The sequence below is a fragment of the Pinus tabuliformis genome, chromosome X (assembly GCF_031772625.1).
Source record: "Pinus tabuliformis cultivar Carrire ecotype Pingquan chromosome X, CPIR1, whole genome shotgun sequence".
Classification (NCBI taxonomy): Eukaryota; Viridiplantae; Streptophyta; class Pinopsida; order Pinales; family Pinaceae; genus Pinus; species Pinus tabuliformis.
This window is the reverse complement of record NC_142308.1, coordinates 358775471-358792108: the sequence shown is the minus strand read 5'-3', so window position 1 is coordinate 358792108 and position 16638 is coordinate 358775471. Positions and strand designations below refer to the sequence as shown.

Genomic DNA, 16638 nt, shown 5'->3' with positions numbered 1-16638 from the left:
AATTAGAGCCCATCAACTTGAAAATGAGCTGCTTACTTTGGATCCTAATAATTTTTCTTGCATTGAAGATTTCTTGTCCAAATTCAAGACCCTTAGATATCTCTTGGAAGGTGTTAAAGTTAAGAAAGAAGATGGTAACCTTATTTATTCCATCCTTACTAAGTTGGGACCAGCCTACTCTGTATTTGTTTCCACTTTCCATTCTACAAGGGAAGCTTTCATTTGTCAAGGAAAAGACTACAAGGCCCCTTCCTTTGACTCCTTTTGTGATTCCTTAATAAGAGAACAAGAAAAACTCTTACACCTTGGTCTTCTTAATCTTGGAAACTCTTCCACGAAAGCGTTAGCCGCCCAGCAACAACCAAATTCAAAGAATCCTAAGAAGTCATATCCTCAAAAGAATGGTCCTAAACCATCTCAGCCTCAAAATGAAAGATCATTTCAGCAAAATGATAAGACCAATAAAAACAAATGGAAGAAGAATGATAGACATTGTAACTTTTGTAATCGAGATGGCCACTTAGAATCTAAATGCTTTAAGAAGATGGAAGCCTTGGAAGCCGCAATGAAGAAACATAACATCCATGTGGAGCCTACTTCAACTTCAACTTCCGGAATGGGACTGGAACTGTTCATCTAGACAATGGTCAGTTTAATGATGTATTATGTGTTCCAACTTTATCCTGCAACCTTCTATCTGTCTATCAGATAACTCATTCAGGTGAAGGTAAAATTGTTGAATTTTCACCTCATAATGTTGTAATCAAGGATCTAAAAGATCCTAAACAGATTCTAGCTACTGGTCTTGCTGATGATTCCAAAAGGTTGTATAAGTTTCACAACTTTGGGTCATCAAATCTTCCCTCAGTATTTATTGCTCATAATGATGAAGTGAGCAAACTTTGGCATGAGCGATTTGGTCACTTAAACTATCGCTCCCTTCAGCATCTATGTAAAGAAAATATGGTGACAGGTCTTCCTATGGTATCTTGCAGAGATGGTGTTTGTTCTGGATATGTACTCGGAAAACATCATCGGGACAGTTTTGACAAACGTGCCTCTTGGCACGCCTCAGCCCCTTTACAGCTTGTGCACAGTGATTTATGTGGTCCTCTTCCTGTTGCTTCATTCTCTGGCTGCAAGTACTTCTTAACTTTCATTGATGACAAATGATACATGGGATCTTGTTCCTTTACCAAAGGGACGCAAACTTGTTAGATGTAAATGGGTTTACAGAACCAAGTATGGACCAGATGGGAAAGTTGATAAACATAAAGCTCGTCTCGTTGCTAAGGGCTTTTCACAGGTTGAAGGCATTGACTACACTGAAACCTTCCCCCCTGTTGCCAAAATGAACTCTATCCGCCTTGTTCTTTCCCTTGCTGCCTCTTTAAAATGGGAAGTCCATCAGATGGATGTTAAATCTGCCTTCTTGCATGGGGACTTGCAGGAAGAAATCTATATGGAACAACCCATTGGCTTCATACAAACAGACTCCAGCCTTGTTTGTCGACTTAAGAAATCCCTTTATGGCCTCAAGCAAGCTCCTCGGGCTTGGTATGCCAAAATGGATAGCTTTCTTTTAGAATCTGGCTTTTCTAGGTGTCATTCTGACAATACTGTCTACACCAAGAAAGTGGGCAACTCTCTTATCATCCTTGTTCTTTATGTTGATGATCTTATTCTTACTGGTAGTGATCCCAACCTTATAAACCATGTGAAGTCCAGCCTTAAAAAGAAATTTGAAATGACAGACTTAGGACACTTACACTATTTTCTCGGTCTTCAAGTCTTGCAATCCCAGGAGGGTATTTTCCTTTCCCAGTCCAAGTATGCTTGTGATATTCTTCGTCATTTTCACATGGAAGACTGTAAGCCAGCCCCTTCTCCCTTTCAGTCTGGAGTCAAACTTTCAGTCTCTTGTACTTCTCCTGAAGTTGATGCTACCTTATACCGTCAACTTGTCGGAAAACTCTTGTATTTAACCCATACTCGTCCTGATCTTTCCTTTGCTGTTGGCCTTGTTGCTCGTTTTATGCAAAACCCCCGTGAAAGTCATTGGAAAGCAACTAAAAGAATACTTCGTTATGTTCGAGGTACAGTACAGTTTGGGATTCATTACAGTGCCAAAGCAGCTCCTCTGTTAGTTGGTTTCACTGATTCTGATTGGGCTGGTGACCCTGATGATCGGAAGTCTACTGCCGGTTATGTCTTCACTCTTGGTTCAGGACCTATTACATGGGCTTGTAAGAAACAGGCTGCCATTTCTCTTTCGTCAGCAGAAGCAGAGTATCGTGGTGCCGTGGAAGCTAGTAAGGAAGCCTTGTGGCTTCGTCAGAACCTATCAGAGTTTGGCTTTGAGCAGCAGCATCCAACCACACTTTGGTGTGATAATCAAAGTGCCATTCAGCTATGCAAAGATCCAGTCCAGCATCAGCGCAGCAAACACATTGAACTACACATGCACTTCATCAGAAAGCTCATTCATGACCATGTTCTTGAAGTGCAATATTGTCCAACAGATGATCAGGTTGCAGACATCTTCACAAAGGCTCTCATAGAGGCGAAGTTCACTAAACTTCGATATATGCTTGGAGTTCAGGAAGTTGTCACTAAGGGGGGATAGGCTCTAGTGCCTCCTTCCTTCTCCTATTGTGTCATATTTGTAAATCCTTCAATCCTATCCCAAGTTGTTCTTAAGGGGGGATGTTAGGATATTCCGACACATAGGATATAGTTAAGTTCAACTTGGTCTAGTATAGAGTTAGGTTAGAGTTAGGTAAAGTGTTTTTCTTTACCGTTGTACATTTTGTAACTTACAATCCGACGGTTCACTCTCACCTCGGTATTACCGACACTTGATCCGTGGCTTGACACCCGATTGGTCCATGAGTTCTATTTAAAGCGCATGGAGGGTCATTGTTCGGGTAATCCGTGCATGAGAGAAGCTTATGTAAATTTTCATTCTTTGATTAATAAATTGCCTGTAGTACCCACGTTGGGACAGGCCGTGGACTGTTTCCCTCCTTGCACTTTGAGGGTTTTAACCACGTCAAAAATACTGGTGTATTGATTTGAGATCTGGTTGTGAGCGGTGTCCTTTTGGTGTTCTTTCTGAGGAACTTACCCTGTAAATTCCTACAATGAGAACTCCAACAATCTCTTGGTTACCACATACCTGTTACCTGCACATATCAACGATTGAACCCATGGGGTAGCGTATTTTTCACGGTGTCTTATGATCACCCATGCTTAGTGTTAGGCCGTAAAATTAACAAAAAATAAAGTATGCAAATTTTAATTGAAGTGCATCCAATCTACCATGAGAAATATGATATGAGGTTAGTTCTAATGCAAAATCAACATGCTATGCATCCTACTCTATCATTCATAACATATAATGTCAAGTGCTAGGTATAATCATAGACCCCATGAAATCAACATGTCAATTAATCAATGCAAGAATGCATGCTTCCATGATTATTTTTGTAGCGGAATTGACAATACAAATGGGTATGAGGGATTGCGGGGGAAGGAGGTGGGAAAATAGGAGACCCATATGTGATAGAAAGGAACCCTAGAAGAAGGAAAAGACACCATTCGAGAGGTTTGGATTTGATCCTCCAACCAGGAGACGGAAATGTCAATGACCAAGTATATGAATCTTTGATGCAGAGTTGCGGGGGAGTGCCCCACCTCGAACCCGTTCCCAACCCACGCTCCGGGCAGGAGCGGCTTGGGAGTGCGCTCCCGATAAAAAAATTTGCACTCTCTCCCAAAATAGGGAGCGACTTCGGGAGCATCGCCCCTGTCGCTCCCAGAGCGAAAATTAAAGCCCGGGAGTGATCGCTCCCAATCGCTCCCGGGCTTTTAATTTTCGCTCTGGGAGCAACGCACGGGCCGCTAAGAGCGAAAAAGGCGAAAAAATTGCGGATGCCAAAAAAAATTTAATTTAATTAATTTTTTTGTTTTATAACGGCTTGGGGGGCATTTTGTATTTCATTGTGATTTGAATGAATTGAGGAGAGCCAAGGAGATTGTGCAAAGGAGCGAGGAGGAGCGAGGAGTGAGCACCGAGGAGCAAGGAGCAAGCCTACAAGGAGGTTAGTAACTTATTAATTTAGTACTTTAGGCTTTAGTTACTTAGTAATTTAGTTTACTTTAGTTAGTAATTTATTAAATGTATAAATTATTTAGTAAATGAATCATGAATCTAAATAAATTAATTTAATAAATAGTTAAACTAAATACTAAATGGTAAAACTAAATACATTTTTAATTTTCTCAAGGCTCATTCTCATTCCCATTAAATTTTGCAGATTCAAAGGCCTACAAATATCAAACATCATGGACTTGGTTATATTTCTTGGCATTTTCTTCTTCTTGGTCCCTTTTCTGGTTATTATGGTGTTGGAGAGTAGGAAACGGAGGGACCAAAATGAAGAGGGGGATGAAGAAGCTGGAGAAAGTGGATTTGATGAAAACCCCGGTGAGGAGGAGCTGGAGGAGGGTGAACATGACTCTCAAAAAACTAAACAAGACCAAACCCCATTTTGGAAATATGTTAACAGGCCTGAGCCAGGGAGAGGGGGTGGAACCACTAAATTTCATTGCCCCCATTGCAATAATAATTATACAGGTTCATACATCTGTGCTAGAAAACACCTTTGAGGGAAAAGGCCATGGGATGGAGATAAACAAATAGGAATCAAAACTTGTGTAGCTATGTCAGCAACAGATAGAGCCAAATACATAAGGGAAGAGGAGGAAGCCCAATACAAATCTAAAAAATCAAGGGGTTTCTTTGAACCAAGCTCACAATCACAAGCACAAAGAACTCCTTCAGCATCCTCTCAAGGTAGTGGATATGGAGGCATAGGGTCACCAGCTTTAAGGCGTAGAACCATATCAGATTTCCTTGATGAGGGGTGTAGGAATGATGTGGATTCAAAAGTTTACAGGTTTTTCTATGCACGTGGAATACCATTCAATGTTCTTCTCTCACCTTATTGGCACAAAATGGTTTCTGCCATAAATGATGCCCCTAAAGGATACAAGAGCCCTGGGTATGACAAGGCAAGAACCATTGGACTTGATCATGAAAAAGCAAAAATATCACATTCTTTGAATAGAATGACAAGATCTTGGACTGAACATGGGGTGTCCATTGTATCTGATGGATGGACAAATGTAAAAGGCAAGCCATTGATAAGTGTTCTTGTTGTGTCTGTTAGTGGTGCCATCTTTCTAAATGCATATGATTACTCAGACAAGTTCAATACCACCATCAACATTGCAGAAGCATTACTTGAAACAATTGACCGTATTGGGCTGGACAATGTCATCCAAGTCATCATTGATAATGCTCCTAATTGTAAGGCAGCAGGAGCAATTATTAAGGATAAATACCCCAACATATTTTGGTCTGGCTGTTTGATTCACACATTGAACCTTTTGATGCATGATGTTGTTAAGAACAAAAATGAACAATACAAATGGATTGGTGATTTGTACAAGAAAGGAAAACACATGATAAAATTTATTACAAATCATAGAAATACCCATGGCCTTTTCCGCAATCACTTAAGATTGGAGTTGTTGAAGACTGTGAAGACTTGATTTGGTAGCTATTACCTCACCTTCAAGCGCCTTTTGAAGGTAAGAGAGTCAATGGCTAGCATGGTATCAAGTCCACACTAGCAGGGATTAAAGGAAAGGGCTACAAATGTAGCTGACATGCGAGGTTTTGAATTGGTGGAGGAGGCCACTCTTGATGGTATGTTTTGGTCAAGTGTGAGGCAAGTATTGGATTTCACTAAGCCCATTTATCACATGATTCGGTTTGCAGATACAAATAAACTAGTGATTGGCGAGGTGTATGAGTAGATGGATACCATGTTGGGGCAAATAAAAGATATTGTTCATAACAAAGATCCCGACTTATACAAACTGATTCACGATTGTGTGTGTGTACGGTGGAATAAACTTAATATTCCACTACATTGCTTGGCGTATATCCTTGCGCCAAAATACTACTCTACATCTTGGTTGGGCCAAACTGCACCAGGGGGTGGGATTAGGACCAAACCCCATTTAGATGCAGAGGTAACTAGAGGATATTTGGATGCATTAGAAAAGTTGATACCTGATAGGGAGGAATGTGTAGCTGTGCACCTTGAAATAGGCAGATACTTCAGTGGCACTGGTTTGGTTGGTACCTTCCATGCAATGGAAGATAGAGAGATTTGATTCTCTCACATGGTGGGAAACGTATGGCGGCTACGGACTTTTGCCAAAATTGGCAAAAAAAGTTCTATCACAGGTTGTAAATACTTCTTCTGCAGAGAGGTGTTGGAGCACCTACAACTTCATACATAATGTGAAAAGAAACAAACTCAATGAAAACCGGGCAGAAAGATTGGTTTATGTGCACTACAACTTGAGGTTGTTGAGTCATTATTGTGATCGGGTTTATGAGGATCCCACATATAAAATTTGGGACAACCACCCAGAGGATGACAATTTGGAGGATGGCACTATACATCTTGAAGAACTGGAAGAGGAACTTATAAGGGATGAAGATGAAGCAGCTGCAATAGCCATGTCACCTCCACCATCCAGTAGTAGTGCTCGAGTTCCGGGTCTTGTTCCTTTGCTGTCGCCACCTCCATCTACACCCTCACGTGGAGGGCATGTGCCTTCTAGTTCTGGTCATCGGTCTATGCGAGAGACTCCTAGAAGACCACCACGACCTTCTCATACAACAGACTCTCGTGGCAAGGGCCACATGTAGATTTACAGTTTACTTGTCTTTTCTAGTTTCTATTAGTTTTCATAACTGTTGAGTCTTGAGTCCTTGACTCTTGACTCTTGACTCTTTCATATCATAATGATATTTTTTGTAAACAATATATGAAAGACTCAAGTTGTTTCATTTCATTTCATTATTCATAATTCATTTTATAACATTTCATTTCATGTTAACAGTTAGAACTTAGAAGTATCTAAGATATTATTTCTTGTAATGGTTAAACTTAGCTTACAAGTACAACTTTAGTGATCAATGATGATAAATGTTATATATTGAATTTTCAATGTTGAAAGCTTGAAGTTGAAACTTTAAGATTGAATTTGATGAATCATGATTCACGAGACTCAAGAGTCAATATGTTGCAGTTGTAATATGTATGTTACTAACTTATGGACATGGTTGATGAAGATTATAACTTCTAGAATCTAGATGATTGATGTGATATGGTTCAATGATCAGTCAATGTTTTTTTTATGTTTTTTATATCTAATTCATCATTCTACATGTTTTTGTTGACATATATGTATCAAAAATTGAAAAATATAAAAAATATGTATATTTTTAAAAAATCGCTCTGGGATTCGCTCCCAAACCGAGAGCTTTTGAAAATGTCGTTCTCGCTCCCCGCTTTCGCTCGCGTTCCCAAGTAACACTGCTTTGATGAAGAACTATCTTTGGCCTATCATTTTTAGGGTAAAAAGGAGTGAAAGACTTGGACATATTTAGGATGATACTATTTTGGTCATTGTGTAAACAAGAAGTGGACTCAGCATTGTATTTGGGGAAAAACCATGATTCCTGGCTCTTCATAGGGGAAAGCAGCTCCTCATCAAGACTAGGGGATTGAACATCATCACAAACATCTATTTCCAGGGCAGGGGAGGAATGCTCAAACATGATGAAAAACCCTTTATCAGTGGCATGGCCTATGGAAGTATCTTCCTCAATTTCTTCTATATTAGAGTCAGCAAAATTTTCCACAATCTTGGAAGGCTCTTCTTTGATTAAATCATCTTGGAACATAAAGAAGAGACCTTTCCAACCACTAGGAAGGGCTTTCTTTTTCCTTGATATCATTCTTATCGACTTGAGAAACCATTGGGTCTTCATTTCTATAATCATACCGAAATCTCGTATCAACAACCCAAAAGTTTGTCATAAATTCTTCATTTATTTGACTATGATGATCTTCCTCAGAATCCTCCCATTCTTGACTATATATTTGGTGTTGGTTAGGATGGCATTCATTCTGTTCTTTAGACAAAGAGGACTTTTCCTCCTTCATTCGTTCTCGAAGAATGATCTCCAAGGTATTTGCTACATGATTTTGATAAAATGCCTCAAGAAGAAGGTCATTGGTAGGACTCTCTTTATATTCACTCTACGTGTTATGGAGCCTTTTCGATTGTTCACAATCATGGGAGAAAATCTCTTGGGAGCTATATGTGGCTATCAATTTCCCGCAAGACTTTTCATATTCCATTATCCATTCTTGCAATGTCTGAAGGCTCTCGGATTTGTGATCTTCCTCATTATCCTTAGAGGACATGCTTTCCAATTCATGAGGCTCTCCTTTAGCACCATCCTTAAAGTATGCATCAATAAGACACTCTTCCTTAAGCGTAAAACCACATTCAATAAGTTTCTCCTCTCGAAGGGCCACGTCCAACATTTGGCATATATGTTCATGAGATTGGAAACCCAAACATTCATGTAACAAGAAGTGTGTAGTCAACATGGGAAGAGAAAGAATGCTTTTAGGTTCACATGTCTCAAGCCAATCAATATTTGGGGCAATGGATAGGACAAATAATTCCATTTGGTCACAAGGTTGAGTTATATTTTGCTTTGGAAGGTACCTTTTGAACCTTACGATGTGATTGGTTGCGGAATGTGGGTCCCCATTGAACATTGGCATATTCTTCATGCATTCCGATGAGGGATTCTGCGGGATCCCTATCACTTTTATGGCGGGAATATATGTGTTCAACATGTTGCTGTGTCCTTAATGACATGGGAGTCGCCAGGGTGAATGAAATTGCCTTAACAAATGCTTGCTTTCACTCTACAAGCATTGACTTTAGAGATTAATGAAGAATTGGGGCTTCGTTTTTCCAATTGACTTGCCAATAATGATATGTCGTATGGAGAACAAAACACACGTTTCATGTCCCCGGTAACGACGCCAAAATCTGACTGCTCAAACTAGCTGGGGGCCAAAAAGGGACTCTTTAAGGGACAACTACTAGATCAAGGGAAACAATGGAGACTTAGCCCACTGTCACTTGTGCTAAGACTCCCTACTCTTTACGGACTTTCACCAATGGGAGGAGACTCGATATGTAGAAAGTCACTTGTGAAGGATGAATGAAGAAACAGATATGAAGTGACCTTAATGATCTTGTTCCTAGAAGGGGGTTAAGAATGAAGCTTGCTTACTCTTCAAGCAAGGTACAAAGCCTTCTAGGAGAAGGAGGTGAGGTTTTAAGGGCTAGCTTTAAGAAACGTTTCATGCAAAGGATTTTCCCAATCCCTAAAACTTGGTTTTCGAGGTGGTTCTTAAGGAATTAACTTTTCGAAGGTATGGGACCATGTGGACCCATCCATGGGATACTATGTCCAAGGTACATTCTTCAAAAGGTGATGGCATTGGATAGAGGGATGAATGGAGTAGGGAATGAAAAGGAGCAACCCTGGGCCACATGAAAGGGTACAAGGATAGCTAGTAAAGGGGAAGCTCACACATGAGTATAAAATGTATAGGAGGGAGCAATTGTGGTATATGAGGTGCCTCGACCTTGATCTTCCCACCCTTCTTTATATGCTTTTTGCCTTTTTATGATTTTTCTTTAATTCACTGCACAGGGCTCAAGGGGTAAGAGCATGATGTGTGAGATATAGCAATGTATACCCGCTTTTTGAAGTAGGGCGGTTCATTGCCCATCAAGGATTGGGATAATCATGTGTTCCTATATGATGAAGGAGACTCATTGAGCTTGTAGGAACCAGGGTGATGGCCATGATGATGGGGTAGAGCTCATGTATGGGTTTTTTCCCACGTGCTAAATATGTTTGTCTCGACCATATTTTGCATTTTGTGGTATATGTTCCTGTTGAATATGGCCAATTATGCTTTCACTTTGCTTTTTAGTAGCATAAATCATTGGGGTCTCATTCTATTCCCAACCCAAGGTGTGCGCAAGGGGAAGGGGGGAGCTAGCCCCATGTGGACCCAGTTGGGAGAAATGATGAATGCAGTTATAATGAGTGGAGAGGGGGCAATATATGTGGGTGAGGGAGCAGGACCACACAACCAAAATCGAGGTTTCCCATGAAATACCATCCCTAAGCCAAATGGTTAGTAAAAGAGATCCCGCAGAACTAGAATCCAAGATTAATATCCAAAAGGGGTCTAGGGGACAAGAGTACAGACCTAGCCCATTCTTTCCGTCGAAACCCCCCATTAGTCCATGCCCAAAATTGTCCATGATAAGCAAACTACAATACTCAATTATCAAATTACGAGGCATACCTTTAGGCTCAGCCTTCAGGAGGCCCACCTTCAAACATATGATCATGACAGATGGGTGAGTGAGCACATGGCTGGCTCAGGTGGCACAACAAGCTAGTTGGTGGCTGCAAGGGGCTGCCAGCTGAGGAGCATCTTCTAGACAAATTTTCTCCTAGGGATATCACCCACAAAATGGTGGGTAATAGAACCGATATTCCTTGAGGACTGGGAATCCAAGATAAGAATAGTTCTGGAAGGACATACCCAGTGAACACCTGGGTGGGGTATGCTCCTTGATAGACAATGATGAAGGTGTCTATAAATCATTAGTCTCGCCAGCATTGTTCTGATCTTGTGGAGAGATAGATTTGTTAGTCGAGGCCTTGCTATGTGACAATGCTGGATGATATGATGCTATACAGATGAGTTACCAATCCGACTCTTCTTATGAGAAATCTTCAGATTGAGAATTTCTAAGTACCTTGTATGTATTATGAATATCTCCCTAGCTAAGAGGGAGTGATGAAATATTAAACTAGGTTCGGTCTTCACAATGACATATGTAATTATGATTTTATGTATTTAATGAAAAGATAAAAATAAATTTATTATTGTTACACGCTCAAGAGAAGTTATTTTATAGGTCAAGCACCCATTTAGTGCTTCTAGGTTTGTCATAAAGTCATTGAGTCATTCTCATGTATTGAAGACCCATTTGGGCATATATTGTAAAATATTTTTTTTGAGCTAAAAGACCCTCCAAGACCTTGCCATAACACAAAGATCAAGTAGGCCTGTATGAAGATACAAGATGACTTGAAGGTGCTGGTTGTTGCCCAAATTATATAGGCACCGCGACAATGCTTAGGACGAGGGCTGTCACTCTGATCCCTGTCCACTTCGTTCTAGTTGTCTCCTAATAATAGGCTATGGGGGGTAGTCCTATGGAATGAGGTAAAGGAAAACAAGTTGGAAATCAACTTATCTAGGACACATGGATGAGTGGCCTAGCCACTTGGTTGAATTTAAGCAAGATTATTAGTTAGATTAGATTTTGAAGTATGAGACCAGTGCCTTAATGGACTCATAAATTTTTGCTTATAGTAAATCAGAACCAAATGACCGGATGGGCATTTGCCATAGTTTTAAAACTCCGACTCCGACTCCAACTCAGCCAAGGGTCGACTCCGACTCTGACTCCGACTTGGTATCGACTCGGTCGGCTCGATTTCAATGACTCTGTCGTTGTAAAAAATACATTAAATATTTATTTTTTATAAAAACACATAATTTTAAAGATTTTCATTCATGTTTCCAAACACACAGCATTAGAATATAGATAGAACACAACATATGATCAAAGTAGGCTCATGAATATATCCATTATATCAAAATGGCACCCAATGCATTGTCCAATACATAACGATGATGATATAGAGATCAAAACAAAAACACATAACCAAGGAGGCTATAAATGGCCTCTACAACAAACGTTTGTGACCAGTACTACTGGCTACTGCTAGAGTTGCCAACATCATCTGGCTCAGTGTTACTTGGGAGCAGGAGCGAAAGTGGGGAGCGAGAGCGAAAATGGGAGCGGGAGCGACATTTTCAGAAGCTCCTAGTTTGGGAGCAAATCCTAGAGGAGTTCGACAACCAATGTCACTAACATCAAGGTACATAGAGGGATTGGTGCTCTTGATTAAATATGAGTTCCATACCCTAATACATGACAACATTCAATGGAAACATTGAAATCCTCCAATCCTGAAATCCTGAAAAACTGATAAGTTTGCTGGATTTTGAATGAAATCTAAAATTCTACTTTCTCCATATGAAATCCAATGAGGTCGAAACCACTCTCAAACGTCCTGAGTCATTTCATGGTAATGTTAGAAATTTAAGTAAAAGATGAAAATGAAGATTAAGGAGAATGTCACTTTTACTTTAAGAATTTAATATTACCATGAAATTTGAATAGCATATCAATAGTAGAGAGCATTTGAGTGTGTTAAATAGGGTTTGGGAGGGGGAAATGGACCCCAAATAACATTTAACTAATTCATAAAACACATTAGAGTCCAAACCAATTAGCAAACACCTTAAAAAATCATTAAAAAATTGTTAAATCGCTGTTTTACTGGGGTTACAGGCTGCTGTTTGTGACTCGGCCGAGTTGGCCGAGTCAGCCATGACTCGGCCGAGTCAGGCAAACGAGTCGTTTCTTCTACCGAGTCACTCCTGAGGGCAACAAAACAGATCAACTTGGTCGTTTCGGTTTCGAAACAGCCGAATTTTAAAACTATGGCATCTGCTGCTTTGAGATGATTGACTAACCTATATGATATGCAAATCCTAGGACCTATGTGAGATACAATGATTTTGGTAAATTTTAGTTATATGCTTGGTCTAAGTGTAACCATCCCTTAACTATTTTGAAGCTGGGCTCCAAGGTAGGTTGTGAAAAGGAGGCCAACATGGAACAGGCTGGCTCCTGATTAACGATACCTTCTGTTGCGCCTCTGTCACGTAATGCCTCCGGTGCTACAGAGACTGTGGCTCTGACGAATGCAACGTCACTTTGTTAACCACAGAAGAGTCTCCAAGCCCCTCGAGTTAGGTGAGAAGGGTTGCCCTATATTTCTATCAACCTAGCTTATGCCAGGAGGTAAATTGTTAATGCTCTCTAGACTTAGTATGCTTGATGCAAGATGATGAGTGAAATTATCTTGGGTTAAGACTGTTTATGTTACTTACGTACTTATCGTGAATTTGTCCTAAAGCAAGGGTACTTAACAATATTAACATACAATCTTAAGCAAGATAGATGATGAAAGATACAAGTGCAATCTTGAACTATCGGTCAATCCACAACATGCTTAAGTAAATCAACTCATCCAATTACCAATCAAGATGCCAATCATAGTTACTAAAGATGTAAAACAAGATTATATGTGATTTTATTACTCAATGCCAATATTCCCAAGAGACTTAAGTGCTTTAAGTGGGTGTGAAGTATGAAATTCTTATAACATATAAACTCACAAAACACAAACAATATTAAGCACTTTCACAATATAAATGCTAGGAACAAGTAACCAAACATAAAGAAGATACCTAGGTACTTTTATTTTGCTATGATCCTTTTATGAGCAACAAATGACTATTATGAGAGAGGTAAACAAGTTATGACAACAGTAAATAAATGCCAATCCAATAATGCCTATGCTTGCCAAAATACGCCCAATTGCCTAGTAACTTGATTAACTGAAAAATTAGATATGTTAGCTTTCTTAAAATGTATTCTTCAGTAAATTTTCAGATCTAAGATATTATTCACAACAGTAAATAACCACAGATTAGCAGGCTAATGATCCCAAAAATAGATGACCATTATGCCAAAAAATAGCAAAAATGCATTGAAACTTGAAAATTTCAATTTTTTAGGGCTTTTAGATAGTATGACTCAGCGAATTTCAGAACTGATATGTTTATTACAGCACTAAACAGATGATAGATCAACAAGCCAACAATACTAAGGACAATGCCCAAAATGCCCAAAATTAGTCAAATTTTGCCAGAAACTAAAAATTTAAGATTTTTGACCCTTATCAAGCGTATGCTTAAGAAATTTTCAGATCTGAAATTTTCAGTTATGGAGTAAATTCCAGTGAAGCTTAAAAGCTAGATCTAGGCTAGATCTAAAGTGACCAAGTGGTCAGTATTCATAAAAATGAAATTTTTGCAAATCTAAACAATTTTGACCATGTAGCATATGATTTTAACGCTTAATTCCTATTGGTTTAATTGCTGTAATAAAGCAAAAGTAAAACTAGGGTTTAGAGATCAAACCTTAGGCCCAAAGCCTTGAAGATCCCTTGGTTAAAATTTGTTGAAACTTTGGGATCAAGTAGCCACTTGAAAAATAGAATTTTTGAGCTTCAAAACTTGCAGAACGACCAAATATTCAATCCAAAACTTTAGATCTAGGGTTTTAAGGCAGATTAGGGCAAAACAGTGCATGAAAAGGCAACGCTAGGCCAAGGATAGCCAACGTTTGGGGATAAAGGGGTTTAGATTATAGATCGGGGGCTAAGGAGGATAGAGAAGGCCGATAAGGGTTAACACTTGGGCTCAGGGGCTAGACACTGGTAGAGGAGGAGGCTGCAAGGAGGGTGCTGAGGGTTTCATGGGTTGGACGCTGGCAGAGGAGGAGGCTGCAAGGAGGACGCTGAGGGTTTTAGGGGCTAAAAGCGCATGAGAAGCCCTCTAGGGCTATCGTCTATCCTTGCAGAGGGAGGTCGAGGCTAAAAAAGGGCACAACTAGGGTGAAAATGGGCTTGAACCATTTGCGTAGGGAGAAGATGAGGTGGTCGAGGCCTCTAGGTCTCATGAGTTGCCTTAGAGAGGCCAAAAAAAGCTGACCCAGGAGGAGAAAGGGCTGATGTTGGGGCCTGGGAGGCTGACACTAGCCTTGGAGGGGCCGGATCTAGTCCTTAGAGGTCTAAAATATAAAACCCTCGTCTCAATTTTTTTCTTCTTTTTCAGATTTGAATTTTGCCATGAAGTTTTCAGTGATTAGCCCTACAAAATTGTCGAGAGATTAGATCTTACCATCAAGGGCCTAGATCTAGCTCTTCCTCACTTGATCGCTTGATCCAACCTGCAAAAAATGAAAATAAAACACCAAAAACCCAAATATATACAAAATACTAAAAATCCCCAAAACCCGAGTTAGAATTTTTTTTTTTACAGGTTAGATCTAGAAAATTATTTACAAGATTTATAAATATACAAGGGTTTTGAAAATTTTAAATTTTTCAGAAAATTATCTTTTATGTAGTTTTTTTCCTTTGAAGAATGACTAGAAATGATTTAGAAAATTTATGTTCACTATAGCCTTAGCGAAGATTTAATCCACCATATTAAAACTAAGGATCCAAGCAAAATTATCCTTGCTCACAGTTTGTGAACTTGGAGACGAAGGATTGCGTACCTTCAAACACTATGTATTATCTCAAAATAATCACATCATAGGAAGCCTGTAGTTAATAAATATCACATATCAATGAAAAAGAACACCTCGAGTTGCACCCCAAAGTCTTTTATTATAGCAGAAAAAATAGTTCCCAGTGGGACAATAGTTTACAAAAATGCTTCAACAACAATATTCTAGCTAGAGATCAAGATGATTAGAGACTCAACTGAGTCTCTAATTTATAGATAAATCCTCCAAATGGAAAAATAACTGCTAGTTTCTTTGATCCTTGTCAAAATAATCTTGGTTGTTGATAAATATTATATGATCTTTTAATCTTAGCCCTTGATTTTTATTTTTTATTTTTGAGGAATTTTCGAATTTATCATTTAATTCCATTTTAATTAGCTCAAAATTAATTATTTTGAGCTAATTTCCTAAATTTTTTTGACTTTGACTTAACCACCAGGGTTCAAGGGTCTAAATTTTCTTGAAATATACAATATTCCCTTGGTGGAGGACCTTTAAAAAATGATTTTTTAAGACCCACAAATTTTTCCATTTGGGGAATTTATTTTCCCAAGACAATTTAAATTTGACTCTAATTAATTAATTTCCTGGCTTTAGATTTAGTTTTATTTTGCCAGGAAAATTAATTAATTCACACATAAGGGGATTTAATATTTTTCTGACACTCTAATACAAAAGGTTTTACATTTAAAAGATTCAAAGAGGGAATACACATTTGGCTTAAACCCTGAATACACATAACCCATTTGCGACACAATATGGTCTAGTAAACCAAGTGATTTGTAATAAAATAATTAAGCGAATTAGCTTAAATTATTCCCAAACCACTTTTACATTAAACTCGACTAATAACACTAGGACTGACTTAATAATTCAACAGTAAATTTCACCCTAGCTTTGGGGTTTAAGTTGGAGGGAAAAAACTCTAGGATGAAATTCACCATCAAAATTATACGCTTACCTAGGATGTTTCAAGGATTTGCTAAGATCATTTACATTACATAACTTGCAGAATGGGATAACCATGACACATGGACTGCTGATATGTGATCTGATTGTGTTGAAAAAATTGGTACTTCTGCTTCCTTGGAACTTTGACAATTTGAGTGCAACATCTGGCTCCATATGGGGACATGTTGCTTGCAAGAAGTAACGTGAGAATCCCAGAATCCTGTATTTGAGGAAACATAAGTCCATCAAATAGATATCCATTCAACATCGAAATCATCATGCATATATAGAAAATATTGTTGGAATAGAAAAATCTAAAGTCATAAATGCGTGAAATAAAACTATCTAACGACATGA

General features: G+C 38.9%; 1 protein-coding gene across 1 annotated transcript in view; it reads left to right on the top strand.

The window, feature by feature from the left end:
- LOC149139982 (protein MRG1-like) overlaps positions 1-16638 on the top strand; it is a 353221-nt gene that overhangs the window by 280248 nt on the left and 56335 nt on the right. The gene's annotated exons all lie outside the window — the stretch shown is intronic.